The sequence below is a fragment of the Echinops telfairi genome, unplaced genomic scaffold, assembly GCF_000313985.2.
Source record: "Echinops telfairi isolate 266 unplaced genomic scaffold, ASM31398v2 ScPeMD7_7458;HRSCAF=8496, whole genome shotgun sequence".
NCBI classification, from domain to species: Eukaryota; Metazoa; Chordata; class Mammalia; order Afrosoricida; family Tenrecidae; genus Echinops; species Echinops telfairi.
This window is the reverse complement of record NW_022111358.1, coordinates 14,998,329-15,015,312: the sequence shown is the minus strand read 5'-3', so window position 1 is coordinate 15,015,312 and position 16,984 is coordinate 14,998,329. Positions and strand designations below refer to the sequence as shown.

At 46.6% G+C, this 16,984-nt stretch overlaps 1 pseudogene; it reads right to left on the bottom strand.

The window, feature by feature from the left end:
• Window positions 1-12,515: 12,515 nt before the first annotated feature.
• On the bottom strand, window positions 12,516-12,862 carry LOC101657722 (annotated as a pseudogene).
• Between the last annotated feature and the right edge of the window lie 4,122 nt (window positions 12,863-16,984).

Here is a 16,984-nt window from a genome sequence, read left to right as displayed (position 1 = left end):
CGTGGGCAGAGAAATCTCGGTCGATGTGGCCCAGCAGAGGGGTCACACTTCCTATTCACCCATCCCCACCCAAACCTCATGGTGGTGTGACAGTGCAGAACAAGTCCCTGTAAGGCTCATGAGAGAGAGGAGCTTGTTACCTCTGCCCAACATTGAGAAGTCTGGCCAGTACAGGGTGCATGGCCTGAGAGCCACTTCAATGAGTTGATTTCATTTCTTATGCAGAAAATATTATTGTTAATATGTGTATGTTACAGAATTATCAGCATCTCATTCTCCAAGCAGGCTGATCTTTAAGGGAAGTTTCCCGTAAAAAGTCACAGAAGAGTAAGTCGATGGAGCTGAGGATCTGTGAAGTTGGTTGACCAGGATGAAGGCAGCCAGCCCAGGAGTGTCTCATTAGTGCCCCCGAAGCAGAACCAAGCATCCCCAGGGACTGAGTCTGTGCTGGAAATGCCTTTTGGTGTCTCTGTGCTGATTGCAGAGTGGAGGAGCCGGGAGAGGCAAGGCCCTGGCCAGCTGGAGTAGAGGGCAGCCGGCCTGGCAGAATGGATGGTCAGAAAGAACGCAGGGGCAGAGTCAGGCCTCTGCTGAACAAAAAGATTCTTAGGAATGGATTCTCACCCCCCCCACCCCCCACCCCCCAAAAAAAGACTTATTGCCCGGTTCCTCCTGTGCCTTAGCTGCTCTGGGAATTGAGTGAGTAAGCTGTTTTATCCATTTTGCCGACAGGCAGACTGAGGTTCAAAAGAAGTACATATTTCGCTTCTGCATCCAGGGTAAAATTTCTCCTGGCTCCCAGGCTCCGAGGTCCCAGCAGAAACCGTTTTCAGTTTGCACATTCCTGAGCTGGCTGCCAGCACACGCACCATGGGTTTCCTCCTCTCTCTCTCTGCTGAAGGAAGTTGCTTTGTTTATGAATTTTGATTAGCCCCTTTGCTCAGGGGAAGTCCAGACTATTAAAAAAATTTTTTTAATATAGGTTCAGTTGAGTATCCACGGAAACATGGCGCCATACTTGGTATAAGAGATCTGGTGTTTTTCCGAAATTACAGGAAAGGAAAATCCATTAGGCTGTCGCTGTGTGTCAGTGAAACCAGACGTGCGCCCTATAGCTTTGGCCCCATTCCTGGCTTGCCTGTCTATCGAATGCCTCGCGTACAGGGGAGGCCGCAGCGGAGCAGTGGCGATGCCGCAGCTCTCGGCCTCCGGCCGTTCATTCTTTAGTTCAGTTCCTCACCAAATTATCAACTCAGAGCATAACCAAAGACCGCATCCATTCACCCCAGGTTGGTTCAGGAAATTGGAGTTTGCGTGGGCAGAGGGTCAGGGGTCAGGAAAACAGGAAAGGGCGAGGTTGGAAAGGGAGAGGCATGGAGTTTTATACCCTGGCAGCAGCTAGCTGCCTGTACTTTAAACAGAAGTTCTGCCGGCAGACGAGTTCCACCACCCCTGTGCCACCCTAAGTTGTATGGCCTTGGCCCCAGTGGGTTACATCTAGATCCCCCCCACCCCCTTCCTCTCTGGCTGCTGGTGGGTTAATTTGTTGTGAATCAGATATAGCCAAACTTGATGCCCACGGGCTCTCAACGAGGCCTGACCAGGTACCGCCCCAGCTCCGGTCACAGGAGCATCACGCTGAGTCAGTTCGCACTGGTGGACCAGTGTGTGCAAAAGAGGTGTCCCCTTTATAAAAAGATTTTCAAGTAGATATATATATATATATATAAAGAAACGGTCACTTGTGAAATATACTTTTGTAAATAATATTTAATTTTTTAAATAATATATTTGGTGCTGTTTTCTCAGATCCCCTGAGAGCACTTTTCATTTGTAGATTCTGTGGTTTCCTCCACATTTCTTGACGTATGTTTTAAGGGAAACATTGATCACCAACATACTTTTATTTTTTAAATGTCTGGACTGAGGCCCTAGAACAGCCTCCCTGCACTTCTTCCCAGTGGAGCAGACCCTGCAAGAACATTGACCAGGTTGCCCCAGAATTGGCTAGAAAAGCACATAAATAATCACGCAAACTCAGTAACAACTTGGTTGGAAGAATTTCCACGTCATTGCAATGTGTGTGCGTGTGCATGTGTGTGCGCGCAGGCGCACAACCACTTTGGGGTGTGTCCCTGTTTTCCTGGGGACACTGCAGTTTACACCTCGGGCTCATGAGGTCTTTCTTCGCTTTCTGTCTGGCTGTTTTGCCTCTGAGCGGACCAACAGCACAAACCACACGGTGGTTGTTTTCCTGAGCAGGGGCCGTCGGGGTTCATCCTTTCTCTCTCTCCGTGTGCTCAGCTTTCATTCGCCGGAGAGGAAGTGTGTTGTTTGGAAGATCCAGCAGAGTCAGGCCTGCTTCTCGCTGAGATGTGAATGTAGCAATCATGTATCCCAGGGCGCCGGTTGTTTCAGAAGCCACATCATGTTAAACTTCTAACTGGTTTGGGTTGAAAGATCATTAATAGAAAAATACAGCCCTGATAGGTAAACAGCTTCTTTTTGTTTGTTTGTTTTGTTCGGCTTTTTAAGGTCAGATTGCCTCGGGTTCAGGAAGAGGCTGGGAACTCAGATCTTGAACACACGCATGATCCACATTTTGTTGACTAGGATATGCCTCAAACAAGAAAACGTGCTCGTGGTCTAGGTCGAAGAAAGCAATGTTCAATTTCTCAAGTGAAAGTACTTTCAGGAAATTTGCCAACAGTGAAAGGTAAAACCAAGAAGACCCAAGCTATTCCTGTGTTACCCAATCCTGTGTGCCCCAGTGTTTTTGTGTGGCATCACCCCTCAGATTGTCTTTCAAGACAGAACCTATGTATGCTTGTGTTTACAAATTGTGATAATTGGGTTCAGGTCCCTTTGTTTTGTGTTTTTCTTTTTGCATTTTTCAGATCACTGCTTCAATAATGAAGATAAGTGTGTTCAGATAATTTGTCTTCATCTTGTATTTGTACATAGTGATTCAGTATTAGAGAAAAGTACATTGTTTCTGTCCTATTTGCAATCTGTGTTGGTGCTCATTTGAGAAAATAAAGTTTTCAAATATTAACTCTCTGGAGGTCGTGGCTGTCATCATTGGCTCCGTCTGTTTTTTTACTTTGCTGTTTAATATTTGAAGTGCCTGCCGGAGGCCATCCAGTCTAACCCGTTTCATAGGACTGTCATTTGAAACCCTGATGGTATATTTTCCCACCGACAGACAAGCCATTTAATGATCCAAAACACAGGCATCTTCTTCACCAGCAAATGCCTCTCCTTGTTTTAGCAATCAGAACTCCTCCAGTGACTTCTTTCCACTTCCGTTAAGCTCTGTGTCCTGCAAGTTTATTCCTACATCACTTGCTCTTGTGGAGCTAGGACTCCAATGAGTGTGGGATGGGCAGAAGAAGTAAATGACAAAATTATCTCAAAAGAGAGTGATGCTCCCCGGCCAGCCCACCCATTGCATTTCAATCCCCTGTCCATTGGAAAGTTGGCCAATCAAAAAGGAACACCAAAGAATTGATGCTTTCGAACATGGCTTGGCGAAGAATATCGAATAAATCACGGACTGCTAGAGGAGTGAAGAAATCTGGCTTAGATGGTAAGGCTTCATCTTACCTCTTTGGACAGGCCCTCAAGTAGCGTTTCAGCAAAACGGAGGCAGATGGCCAGCAAGATGGATTGACATAGTGACTGCAAAGATGGGCTCCAACCTAGTGTGAGGCCGGCGCAGGACCAGGCTTCTGCTCTCTGTATGCAGCGTGGTTGCCTAAAAGCAATCACCTCCAGGTGCTTGGCTGGCAAAAGGAGAAGGATGAATAGCCACAGTTAAAATATAACCATGCATTAATTAATTACCACTCATGCTTTAAGTAATGTTCGTGATCGTTTGTGTGAAATAGGATCTCATGTAACTTGAACATTGTTCCCATACCATGTTATACGCATATGTTGTCTATGAAGACCAGCATTTGACATACTTACCAGCTACACCTGACTGCCAGCGTACTTACAAATTCAGTGACATTGGACTCGGACACCCTTGGACATGGAACAGGCTCAGAATCAGGGCAGCCTGTGTACGCTGGCAACAATAAAGTGCTGCTCTGTCCTGTGTGTGATCTTCGCTTGCTCGCAGTTTGACCCACTTGTTGCAGCGATTGTGCCGATCCACCTCACGGAGGATCTCCCACCTCCCTGCCGTGTCATCCATCACGATGTCCTCCTCCAGCAATCGGTCCCTCTGGGTGAAGTGTCCAGAGCAAGTGACAGTGTTCTGTCGAGACCTACAGCTTTCCAGGACCTCTTTGCGGAGCCCGGCCTTGCTCTGGGAAGTGTCTCTGAGATCTGCCCCCCATGGAGGGCCCGTCTGGCGTTTACAGTGCCAGTGCTTCCAGCGTCAAAGCAACATGCCAGTCGCCACCGTGGAGGTGGGAAACTAGGCATCTTTAACTCCAGGCTCAGACTCATAACAACCCTTGGGGATGGAGCAGAACCATCCCTGGGGGGTTCCAAGGCTGTAAAACTGTGAGCGGAAAGTCTCCTCTTTCCCCAAGGAGCAACAGTGGTTTTGGATGGCCGTGTAATTCATAACAAGCCATACCTCCAGGGCTCTCTACTGGGAGGGAAGACCGCTTCCAAATCTCCCATCTCATTTTAGAGTAGAGGTTCCCTGAATAATTTTATCTCCACAATTTGGATTTTACTGATCTTTGATTCCGGCCCCCACCCGCCTCCATGGTAGGTGAACTTCCCCAAGTTCAACACCAGGGTGGAAGCAGCTCTGCTACCCAGAGAGTTGGGGGTTTGCAAGTGGAGGCCCAGCGTGCATTCCATGAGGGTGGGATGCAATATTCTGCCCCTCTCCCAGCTGCAATGGAGATGCGGCTCTCTTTTTTAAAAAATAGCCTTAAACTTGAAGAAAAGAGTACTTTTGAAGTTGTGAAACATTAACTCTGACTTTTTGGTAGGCGCGCTGAGCATCCTTTCATGCGGAAGAGAATATAAAGTATATGAATGACTGTGTTAGAGAGCCTTCCCTCAATCCCGAGGCTGCATTCTTCCGATAGTCCAACTTCTCAGATTGTTTGTTTGGCATACAAATTGAAGGATGGTGAAAGGATGCAGCCATCTACACACCTTTGCTCCTGATCTGTAAGCCATCAGGATCCCTCGCTCCTGTTCAGATGACTGCCTCTTGGTCTGTGTACATGCTCTGCATGAGGTTTCTGGAATTCCCTTTCTTCTCAATGTTACCTGTAGTTTGTTATGACACATGTAGTTGAATACTCAATAAAACACAGGTAAGCCTCTTTCTGGTATTCTCTGCTTTCAGCCAAGATCCACCGGACATCACCAATGATAGCCCGCATTCCACGTCTCCTGAATCTAGCTATTTTTAAAGCCTGTTTTCCATAAAGTTTCCTGGGTAGCGCAAAAAGTGTATACTGAACTGCTAACCTAAAGATTGGTGGTTGAACCTGCTCGTCGGCACCACTGGAGACTTGGTGATCTGCTTCCTTAAGAACACAGCCTAGAAAGTTCTAGCGAGCATTTCTAATCTAACATGCGGTCACCAAGAGTTGGAATCAATCTGACAGCAACAGATTATTTTATTTCCCATAAAATAGAAAGTCCCATTCCTAATTCCAACCATTCTAGCTCTCTGGCGCAGCCACCGCCCTCTCTTATTTGCCCATGAGGGGATTCTCGTCTTCATGTGACCTGTTGGCTTCAGTGGCTATTCCTATTATCAGTTTGCCTTTTGCCTACAAGGAAGGAGGTGGGAGGTAGAGGATATGGGTAGGTGATAGCCAATCTCAAACCAGAAATCCTTGGGCACAACCCTTCCAAGCTTTTACACCCCACAGTGGCACTCTGGGAGATCAATCTGGAATACCCTGTGTTGGGTGATTTGCCCGCGTGACCTAACATGATTTTTGCAATAAGGCGCTCATTTGCGTAATGAGATACTTATGTCATCGCAGGAATCATCAGCTCCGTGGGAAAGCAGTGACATGCTGATTATTCCCATTTTGTAGATGACCGAACTCCGGTTATGCAAGGTTTTGCCGCTGGTGATAGGGTCAGGGTGCAGACGGACGTCTGAGACTTCAGAGCGTGTGCTTCTCCCTTCTCCGCGTTCCGAGGGTTGCCCTCCATCCTCCTCCAGCACTGTTAGTCTGTGGCGCCGCGTGACACCGCACAGGTAAATCTGCCCACTTTGAGTTTTAATAAGGGAAGGTTCACAAAAAGTGGAAACAACCTGAATGTTCATGAACAGGTGAATGGATAAACCGGTATATACCTAACAATGGAATGTTGGTCAGCTCTAAAGAGAAACGAAGTCAGATACATGCTACAATATGCCTGAACCGTGAATACATTATGATTAATGAACTAAGACATTCACAAAAGGACAGCTATTGCATGACGTAACTCAATACCGAGAGTAGCCTGATGTTTAGAGACCACAGTTGAGTAGTGCTTCCCAAGACAGGAGAAAAGGGGGAAGTCACTTAGGCGCTGAGTTCCCATGTGATGGAAAATTTGACAACCAGTAACAGCGATGGTTGTACAACATGACTCATGTAATTGATGGCATTAAATTGTACTTGTGAGAAACATTAACTTGGCAAATGTGCAGTATGTATTTTTACAACCACAAAAAAATAAGGGCTCAGGGAATGAAAATTAGAAAATTTATATTAAAGAGCTACAAGAGCCAGTATTCATTCCATAAGCTGGGCTATTTTGTTATTCTTAATACTCTATCATGGATTACATATCGAAGCCTCGGCCCTTTTCATTAGTCCCAAACCACTGCCATTGAGTCCAGTCTGACTCATAATGACCCTACAGGGCCAAACAGAACTGTGCCTTAAGGTTTCTGAGGCTCTTAATCTCCGTGGGGCGTAGATAGCCTCACTGTTCTATCGAGCAGCTACTAAGTTTAATCCACCGACCTTCTGGTGAGCAGCCCAATGCTTACCTCCCTGCCCCATTGGATCTCCTTTCCATTAACAGCAGGTGCTTCACAAATACTGGATCGACATTAAGTTAGTGTGGTAGTGAAGACCACAGCTTGTTTTAATCGTATTTCAGGCATTAGTATGCTGAAGAGAAGAGAGAAGCGTGTGAAATGTTTCCTACCTAAATGATTACACCATTTACAGTCAATTTATTATTTGCAATTGTTTTCTCAAGCATTTTTTTTTTGACATTCTGTAAGAGACGAGCCCCAGGGAGTAGGGAGTCAGCAGTCGTCCATGCAGAGTGGGAGAACAAAATGCTTTTGCTTGGCCTTCCCCCTGTTGGCCAGGACCCAGCCAGAGCAGCCAAGACCCTCCTCACAGTGGACCCTCATAAGCAGCTACTTTCTTCAAAAACAAGTACTCATCGTTTTTTCCCATTGGAACCCAATTAATGGTCTAAGTCCCAGAGCAGAGCACAGGGTGGGCCTTGGAAGCAGAGAACTTGGGTTCAAATGCTGGCTTCATACATACGCCGTATATACTAGTGTATAAGCTGAGTTTTTCAGCACATTTTTAAATGTAGTTTTTGTGGTAAAATTGGGTGCCTCGGCTGATATTCAGGTCGGCTTATACTTGAGTATATACTGTGTGAGTGTATATACATGCTTACATATATATATTTGATAAGGATTTAACCCAGTCTGGCACATGGTAAGGAGTCAATATCAGATTTCAGCTTAATTACAGATTTCATAAATCAACTTTAAATTGGGAACGGGGAATATGTGTTTTTTCTGTGCATTGTTGTAGTATTCACAACAACCTTCTGATGTGATCGCTGTGCCCATGTTGGGCGAAGACTTTCCCCAGTAAGCATAAGTCACACGGCCAACCGAAGTGAGGAGCTGTGCTTTTAGCTCGCATTCTGATTTTAAAACGCATGTCCTACCTGCTGGTCCAACTCACTCCAGAAAACGGTGCTGTCTGTCATATAAGAACCTTCCTGGCAGATCTGACACACCCAAATGCCATGGCTATTTTATTCTCTCATATTTTCTTCTATCCCCACCCCACCCCCTAAATTGGAAACCCTGACTTCTCAAACATTTGCTACATGGAGCTTAGAACTGAGTGGTACTATACCTTTAGTCCACAGGGTTCCGGGTGTGTTGATTACAGTGCTATGATTTTACATCTTGGGGTGGGGGGGGGGAAGCAGCAGTTCCTTTCAGTTGTTCAGACTGATTCAAAAGACAAAATTCCAAAAGCTCGTCACGTGGAAGCAGGTAAGGTTCCTGAACACTTGACAGCATCTTGAGGGGCCCAACATGAACTCTCCGAGGTTCTCTCGGAGCAACAAAGGATGATGGAGCAGTTCATGTCTCGTGAAGGTATTTCTCATTCCCAAGTGATCTGGGGCCATTTTAATGAGAAGTCGGAATTGAATTTTTCAAAACATTAATGAATTATTTGAGAGTTATGAGAGAATGATGGGGGGGGGGCATTTATTTTGAATAGAAATAATTTAAAAGGTTTACCCCAAGCTCATGAGGTCAGAAATGAGCAAGGTCAAGTGCAGAGAGAATGTTGCCTTTGGAGCTGGACGGGCGGTTGGAAGCCTGACTGCTGGGCAGCTGGTCTGCCCACTGAGGAAGCTGCTGCAGTTCTCAGGACTGTATACAGTAAGTCTTTGGAGAATTCAGTGAAATGAGCCATAAAGCGCCCAAGACAGTGCTCCACACAAATAGACCTTAGCCAGGGCCACTAGTTCTCCTTGTTGGGTGGTTGGAACTCACTGTGATGGCTGCCATGCCTAACCTCCTAGCATCCATTCTGGGTAAGTAGCATGAATCCGGGCACCTGGGCAGCCAGCCTGGCATTCTCTGTAGTACTTGGCTTTCTTTTGGTTTTACTCCTGGGGGAGAGTGTGTCATCCGTGGGAAGAAAAAGGAACGGCATCAACTAGAAAAACAACCTTGACCTTGAGGGTTGTGTTTGAGATTTTGATGGTACCATCTTTGGTGGTCTTCAGTAAAGCTAAATTTGCTCACTGCACTCCAACCTGGTGTGTGGGCACCACAAGCACCCTCAGACAGCCCCCAGACACCCCTCCCAGGCTGCTGTGAGTCTGAGCGCCTTCAGAATGAGGCACGCAAGCACAGCAACCAAGCAGTCAAGTGAAGGATGTTTTATTTAAGGCTTTAAGCATGGAGTCTCTCGGGGACATTTTTGGTTTCCTATTCCCAGAAGCAGAAGTGCTTCTACAAAGCTTTCTTGAAATTTGACTGCGTATGTTTGTTTGTTTTCCTCCCTGCCGCATTCTCTGATTCACCTGAACAGGGTTCAAAACACCCCTTCACCAAAGTGGACACTAATTGGAGCTGTTGTCCATTGGGCTGGCACTCTGTCCAAGCCGGCACACTGCTGAAAATCGGGACCAAAGATTGATCCTGTGCTGCACACGCCATCTTTACTCCCCGAACCGCTGCTTATGAGACAGAGCCTTGTTTTCCCTTGTCCAGGCCCCTTATTTCGACAGCAATTGCAGGTGCAGCACCCACATCTCCTGGAGGCACTCGGGCTTGAAGTTGTTTCCATAGTGACAAGAGATACCCAAGGTTCAGGTTCCATTTCGTTTTAGATCTCAATGATATTATAAAAGAAATCATTTACCAGCGTGAATGCCCGCAGCCATCTGAGAGGACAGAGAAATGGAAATGACTGGCCTTCTGGGGCGCTAGCTGCAGGAAGGCCCTCTGGGAATTGTTTTTAACAGGGTGGGGTGGGCAGTGTTAGGTAGCAAAGATCAGAGTCCCACTGAGAAAGCTAGTTTGGATCTGCTGTGTCCAAGGCAGCAGAGAGCCCGACTTGCTTACCTAAAACGGCGAGATAAGGGCGGCAGCTATGGCATGAGAAGACTCCCAAAGATCCTGCTGCCAGTAGCCTGGAGACCATCAGGCACATGGGTGTGAAATCCAAGGGTCAGTTAAATCCTGGAGTCAGGTTCAGGTGGTGTAGTGGTTAGGGTGTTAGGCCGTGATTCGCATGCCTGGCAGTTTGAAACCACCAGCAGGTTTCTAGGCTTTCTACTCTGGTAAACGCAGTTACAGTCTCTGAAACCCACAGGGGCTCACTCTGAGTCAACATTGTTTTGATGGCAATGGGTTGCTTGTTTTTTGTGGGGGGTTTTTTTGGAGGGGGAGGCGGGTTGGAGTCAGATTCTGTCAGCTGTTGGCTCTGTGGCCTTAGGTAGGTCAGTTACCTCCCGAGGCTCCATTGACTGATCTGTAAAAGGGGCAGTTGGGAGGACTAAGCGAGATAAGGCAGATAGAGCATCCAGACAGAGTTAAGCACATGGTTGGTGTGTCAGTCTGGGTACATTAGAGAAACAAATCCACAGAAACTCATATATGTATAAGAGAGTTTTATATAAAAGGTAAGTGTATACTAATAAAGCATCCCAACCCAGTGCTGCCCAAGCCCATAGTTCCAACATGAGCCCATATGTCAGACCCTGATCTACAAAATCCTCCTCCATCTCACAAAACACACATTATGATGCTGACTGCAGGGGGAAAGCTGAGTCAGTGAATATGTAAGCATCTCAGCACTGGCAGGGGTCTCCACACCGCTGCTCCAGCACCCAGGGCTGCATCAGGGTAGGTCCATGTGGCTTCTCAGGGATGTCTTGCAGGAAGTGAGCCTTGCCAGCTGAAGCAGGGAACTGGCTAAGGCAGCTGCACCCTGGTCCGACCATCACAAAGCAAGAGACCAGAGAACTAGAAAGGTGAGGCTCACTGAGCCATTTGTCCTTCTGCCCTTCAATTTACCCCACATGTGTTTATCGGCCAGGTTGGCACAATAAACCTTAACTATCTCAGTTGGCAACACAAAAGTATTCATCATTATGACTTTCTGAGTGGTAAAGGCAAGAGATGGATAGATGCTACTCAGATTGGAATGACCAAAGAGCAGGATGGTGAATATGATAGACATCCTTTTCCTTTTCTTGAAGTTTCAAACATGCTTTACTTTATATCTTCTTCCAGGAAGCTCAGCAAATATCAGATCTTCCAAAGGACAATCATTCACACCTCACTTAAGTGGTTAGGAACCAAGCATTGGTCCTGCCTTTTAGGGGCCTCTCTCATGGTAACCCTATGAGGTGGATCCTATGCTTGGCTCAACTGTATAGTGAAGAAATTTGAGACTTAGCAAGATTGTGAATTCTTAAGGGCACACAGCGAGCAGAGGGTGAGTCAGGGTTTTTTCAAACCCAGGTCATATGACTCAGTCCTTATTCTTAAGCTTTAGGATATTCTATCTGCAACCCCAGCCCCATTGTAGGAGGAAAAATCCCTAGGTAGATAAATCTGGAAAATGGGAAAGTCTGAGGGAAAAACATTGGTTTCTGAGATTTAACTTCTGAGATCAGACAAGATCAGGCGCGTTCAGGGTGGTGTGGCCATAGACTGAGATTTAAGAATGTACCTAGAAAGGAAATTCCTTTCCACAAGCCATCCATTTAACCCCAAAGTAATGAATATTTATGATCATCTACCAGGTGTTAGGCAATGTGTACACAGAATGAGCCAACCTGAGCGCCTGTCCTCAGAGAACTTGCAGTCTTAGAGGAAGACTGTGCCCACAGGAGAGAAGGGGATCTTCCATCTGGTTGTGAGAATGAAGGGGGTTTCCATAGAGGGGGCAAGCTTAGCATTTGAGGCATGAAGAATAAGGAGGGACAGACATGCACGCACACACGCACGCACACACGTGCAGGCCGAGGCCATAGGAAGAAGTATTCCTGGCAGAGGAGGCAGCCCAGTCCCAGTCTCACTCCTGAGAGACTGCCGGGTGTTGGGTAGGCCTGGACCCTGGGGTGCAGGGTGCAGAGCCGAAGAGGAGATGAAGGCTGCCCAAGGAAGTTGGGGGCAAGTCCTGAAGAGCCCTGGAAGGAGCATTCACAGGCAACAAGGCACTATTCAAGGATTTTGCAGGAGAGCAGGATACAGTTAGATGGGGGTGACATTCCAATCGATTAGTTATGGAAAGGCCTGGAGAGACAGCAAGGCAGGAGGAGGCAGGGAGGTGATGTAGGGGGACATGGTGCTAGAGCAGACAAGGAAATATGAGATGCCTCGCCTAGCAAGAGTGCTCATGGGGATAGAAGGGAAGAGACAAAGGACAGTGTGATTCAGAAACTAAGAATCCAGGAGATGTTGAGCACTCACCAAGAGGTCGCCTATCACAACGCTGCAGAGCACAGGCCCGCGCTCCAGACTCGACGGAGCTCTCAGTTTCCTCATCTGTAAAGTGGGGATAACAAGAGTGCCTACACCCCAGTGTCTGCTGTTGTCGGGGCCACCGAGTCTGTTCTGCCACTTGAGTGACAGGCCCAAAGGACACAGGGATGCCCAGCCCCGCACCACCCTCAAAATTGTTCTTGGATACAGTTAGATGGGTTGGATACGTTCTTAGGTTGGAGCCTATTGTTTTTTTTGTTTTTTGTTTTGGTCTCTGAACCGTTTATTGCTGGGGCAGGGAGGGGGCTCAGGCGAAGGTGGAGCCGTTCCAACCCACGTTGGCGGCGTTCATGTCATAGTCGTTGATGTAGATCCTCTCCGGGCTGATGCGCAGGCGCTCGGCCAGCAGGCCGCACAACAGCTTGCTGTAGGTGCGGTTCTGGGCCTCGCCGATCTTGCCGATGCTGTGCAGGTGCAGAGGGCACACGGTTCGCCAGAGCCGCCGAACACCATGAGCTGGTCGAGGACCACGTGCACGGCGATGTACTGGGCCGGCTTGCCGGTGGCCTGCGCTAGTTGCTGGGTGAGCTCGGAGAACAGCCCGTCCGGCACAGAGGCGCGGGGCACGTTGGTGTTCACCACGAACAAGGGCATGATGGCGGAGAGACGGCGCGGCGGGCCAGACAGGCGGACACACAGACAGACACCAGGTTGGAGCCTATTGTTGCAGCCACTATATCAATACCTCTTGTGAAGCGCCTTCCTCTTTTTTGTTGGCCCTCTTCTTTACCGAGCACGATGTGCTCCAGGGACTGATCTCTCCTGACCACCTGTCCAAAGTACATGAAATAAAGTCTCAACCCTCCTTGCCGCCAAGGAGCCTTCTGGCCGTATTTCTTCCAAGACAGATCTGTTTGTCCTTTGGGCAGTCCGTGGGCCTTTCAATATTCTCTGCCAGCACCATGATTCGCATGCACCGAGCCTTCCTTGGTCTTCCAAATTCAGTGGCAACGTTCATATGCATCGGAGGCGGTTGACAATCCCCTGGCGAGGGCCAGGCCCACTTTCAGTCCCAAAGTGACCTCCTTGCGTGTCAACCCTTGAAAGCGGCCTCGGCAGCAGATTTAGCCAATGCAACCCATCCTTTGATTTCTTGACTCCAGCTTCCAGGAGCACTGATTGTGGATCCAAGCAAGACGAAATCTTTAGCTTCAATCTTTTCTTTGTTTATCAGGATGTTAGCCAATGATCTAGTTGTGAGGATTTGGGTCTTCTTTACATGGAGTTGTCATCCATACTGCAGGCTGCAATCCTTGATCTTCATCAGCAAGGGCTTCAAGTCCTCCTCATGTTCAGCAAGCACGGTTTTGTCATCTGCCCATCTCAGGTTGTTAATAAACCTTCCTCCAATCCTAATGCTTAATTATTCTTCATATAATCCACTGTCTCTGATTATCTGCTCAGCCTACAGATGAATAAGTATGGGGAGAGCATACAACCATGACACACACCTTTCCTGATTTTAAACCTTGAAATATGCCCTTGTTCTGTTCATACAACTGCCTCTTGATCCATGTACAGGTTCTGCATGAGCTCGGTGAAGTGTTCTTGGATTTCTATTCTTCTCAAAGATAGCCATTGTTTGTTATGGTCCACACAGTCGAATGTCTTAGCCTAGTCAATAAAACACAAGTAAACATCTTATTGGTGTTTTTTTGCTTTCAGCCAAGGTCCATCTGATGTCAGCCATGATGTCCCTTTCCCCACATCCTCTCCTGAATCTGGCCTGAACCTCTGCCAATTCCCTATCAATGAAATAGTGCAATCGCTGTTGGATAATCTTCAGTCACATGTTACTTGCATGTGCTATTAATGATATTGTTCTATAATTTGAGCATCCTGTTGGATCACTGTTGGTAGCGTTCTTCAGTTTCCTCTTAACTAGCTTTAGTGGTTGCATAAGTTTGGATAATAATTGTATTGGCTATATTTCCCTGAATGTGGGTAGACAGCATTGTACTTTGAGGCAGATCTGGAAATGTCCTTTTTGACGATGAATGCAGTGCCATTCCTCTTGATAGTGTCATTCCCGGCTAGGCGAACCATGTGATTTTAAAATTCAAAATGGCAAATACCGGCTCATTTCGGCTCACCAATACCTACGAGATTGATCTTTATGTGTTCCATTTCATTTTTGACAACTTCCAATATTTGTAGCTTCATACTTTGTATATTCCAAGTTCGGATTATTAATAGATTTTTACTGTGGTTTCTTCTCATTCTGAGTTGTCCCATCAGCACCCGAAGGTCCTGAAAGGCTTTCCTCCCCCAGGCTTCCCTCTCTTCACATCATGATGGTCAACTTTACTTTGAGAAGGCTGCAGCTCCTCGGTCATATGTTGAGTGCCTTCTGACCTGAGGGACCCATCCTCCGGCATGATCTCTGACTGTGTTAGTCTGGGAACTTTAGAGAAACAAATCCACAGAAGCTCATGTATAAGAGAGAGTTTTATACAAAGGGTAAGTGCACATCAAGAAAAACATCCCAACCCAGTGCTGCCCAAGCCCACAAGTCCAACATTAGCCCATATGTTCGACACCAATCCACAAAGTTCTCCTCCATCTCACAAAACACATGCAGTGAGGCCAAATGCAGGAAGACCACAGGCTGGTGGGTTGTAAGTCTTGTGGATCCAGTGGCTGTGGAAGCATCTCAAGCGTGGCAGGGGTCTCCACACGGCTGCTCCAGCACCCAGGGCTGCATCAGGGTAGGTCCATGTGGCTTCTCCTCAGGGATGTCTTGCAGGAAGTCAACCTTGCCAGCTGAAGCAGGGAACTGGCTAAGGCAGCTGCACCCTGGTCCAACCATCACAAAGCAAGAGACCTGAGAACTCTAAAGGTGAGCTCACCAAGCCATTTATCCCTCCGCCCTTCAATTAACCCCACATGTGTTTATTGGCCTGGTTGGCACAATAAACTTTAATTATCTCACTGACAATGTTCTGCTTCTATTCATTAGGCGTTGATGCTATGCATAAGGTTTTCAGTGACTAATTCCTCTGACGTGGACAGTCTTTCCTTCTCTGGAGTCTTTTCTTCGTGTGGGAGCTCCACGGAAATTGGTTGCCTCTTAGATGGTGCTTATAGGCTTTAGAGACCTCAGTCATTGTCCACCAAAATAGAATGTAGAGCATTGTCTGTATGGACATGCCAGTTGATAGAAAGGTTCCCTAAGCCCTCAAGCCTACCCGTCATTTTTGTACCTAAGCGATGGGCATACCTCAGTCCTCTGTATGGGACTCTACTACATGCCTGGATATAGTTGTGGCACATGCCAATACATATGCAGAATTATCCCCTGTCAAACCTATATATGTTCACATGGCACTCCCAGGGATCCTCCCACGCCTGTTCCGCATACATTTCTAGTCATGTAACCTCTTATAAATTATTGTTTGTTATTACTGTTATTGCTGGACTGTGTGTGTAATTTGCTTTGGTTGCCTTTCCCTCTGGTTTACACCCCAGGCCCTGCCTTGGTCATTGTCTGCTGACCTCTCGCTTAGTGTGCATGCTTTTCTCGTCACTCGTTAAACATGTCTAGTTCATGATTCCGCCTCCCTCTTCTTCCCATCCCTGTTAGCCATCGGGAATAGTTCTTTATGTGTGTAAACCCTTTCTTGACTCTTTATAATGGTGGACTCATGCAATATTTGCCCTCTTGTGATGGACTTATTTCACTCAGCCTAATGTTTTCCAGGTTCATGCGTGGTGTGAGAGGTTTGGTGGATTCATGGTTACACTTTGAGGTCACATAGTATCTCACTGTGTGTGAGTACTGCCCTTTGTTTACCTAGTGATCGCTGACGGGCACTTAGGTGGTTCCCATCTATTTGCTATTGTGAGTGATGCCGCCACAAACATGTACACACATCGATTCATGTCGCCATTCTTATTTCTCAAGGATATATACTTAGTAATGGGAGTGCCGGATTATATGGTATTGCCATTTCTAACTTTTAAAAGCGGTCGGATCATTTTCTAAGACCATCCGTAGTATAAACGTGAGAAACTCACCATCACTTGTTGATTGTTTTTTAAATCCTTGCTATTATCGCAGGGGGAGATGCTCTCTCCCTTGTTTGGGTTTGCAGCTCTCTCACAGCTAATGAGCCTGAGCATCTCTTTATGTATTTGTCGGCCGCCTGAATGTCTTCTTTGTAGAAGTGTCTGTTCATTCATCCTTTGCCCATTTTTAATTGGCTTATTTAATTGGATTGTTTGCCTTTTTGTTGTTGAGGTGTTGAAATTTTCTATAAATTTTAGAGATTAGTCTCCTGTCAGATATGTTGTTGTTAAAAATGATTTCACACTCTGTAGGTTATCTTTTTATTCTTTTGGAGAAATCTTCAGATGAGCATAAGGATCTAATTTTCAGGAGGTTCCAGCTGTCTTCAGCTATTGGCAAATTTTTAGTTATATTTGAGAGACTATGCCATAAATTAGGGACCCTAAGTTTGCTCCAATTTTTTCTTCCATCATCTTTATAGTTCTAATTTTTACATTTCTAAGTATTAGACTTTTAAATTTAGCAATTCTTTCTAGAACTTTTTTTAAATTAAATACTTTTATTGGGGGCTCTTACAGCTCTTATCATAATCCATACATTCACCCATTGTTTCAAGCACATTTGTACATATGTTGCTACCATCATTTTCAAAGCCTTCTCTTTCTACTTGAGCCCTTGGTAGCAGCTCCTCATTCCCACCGCCCCCT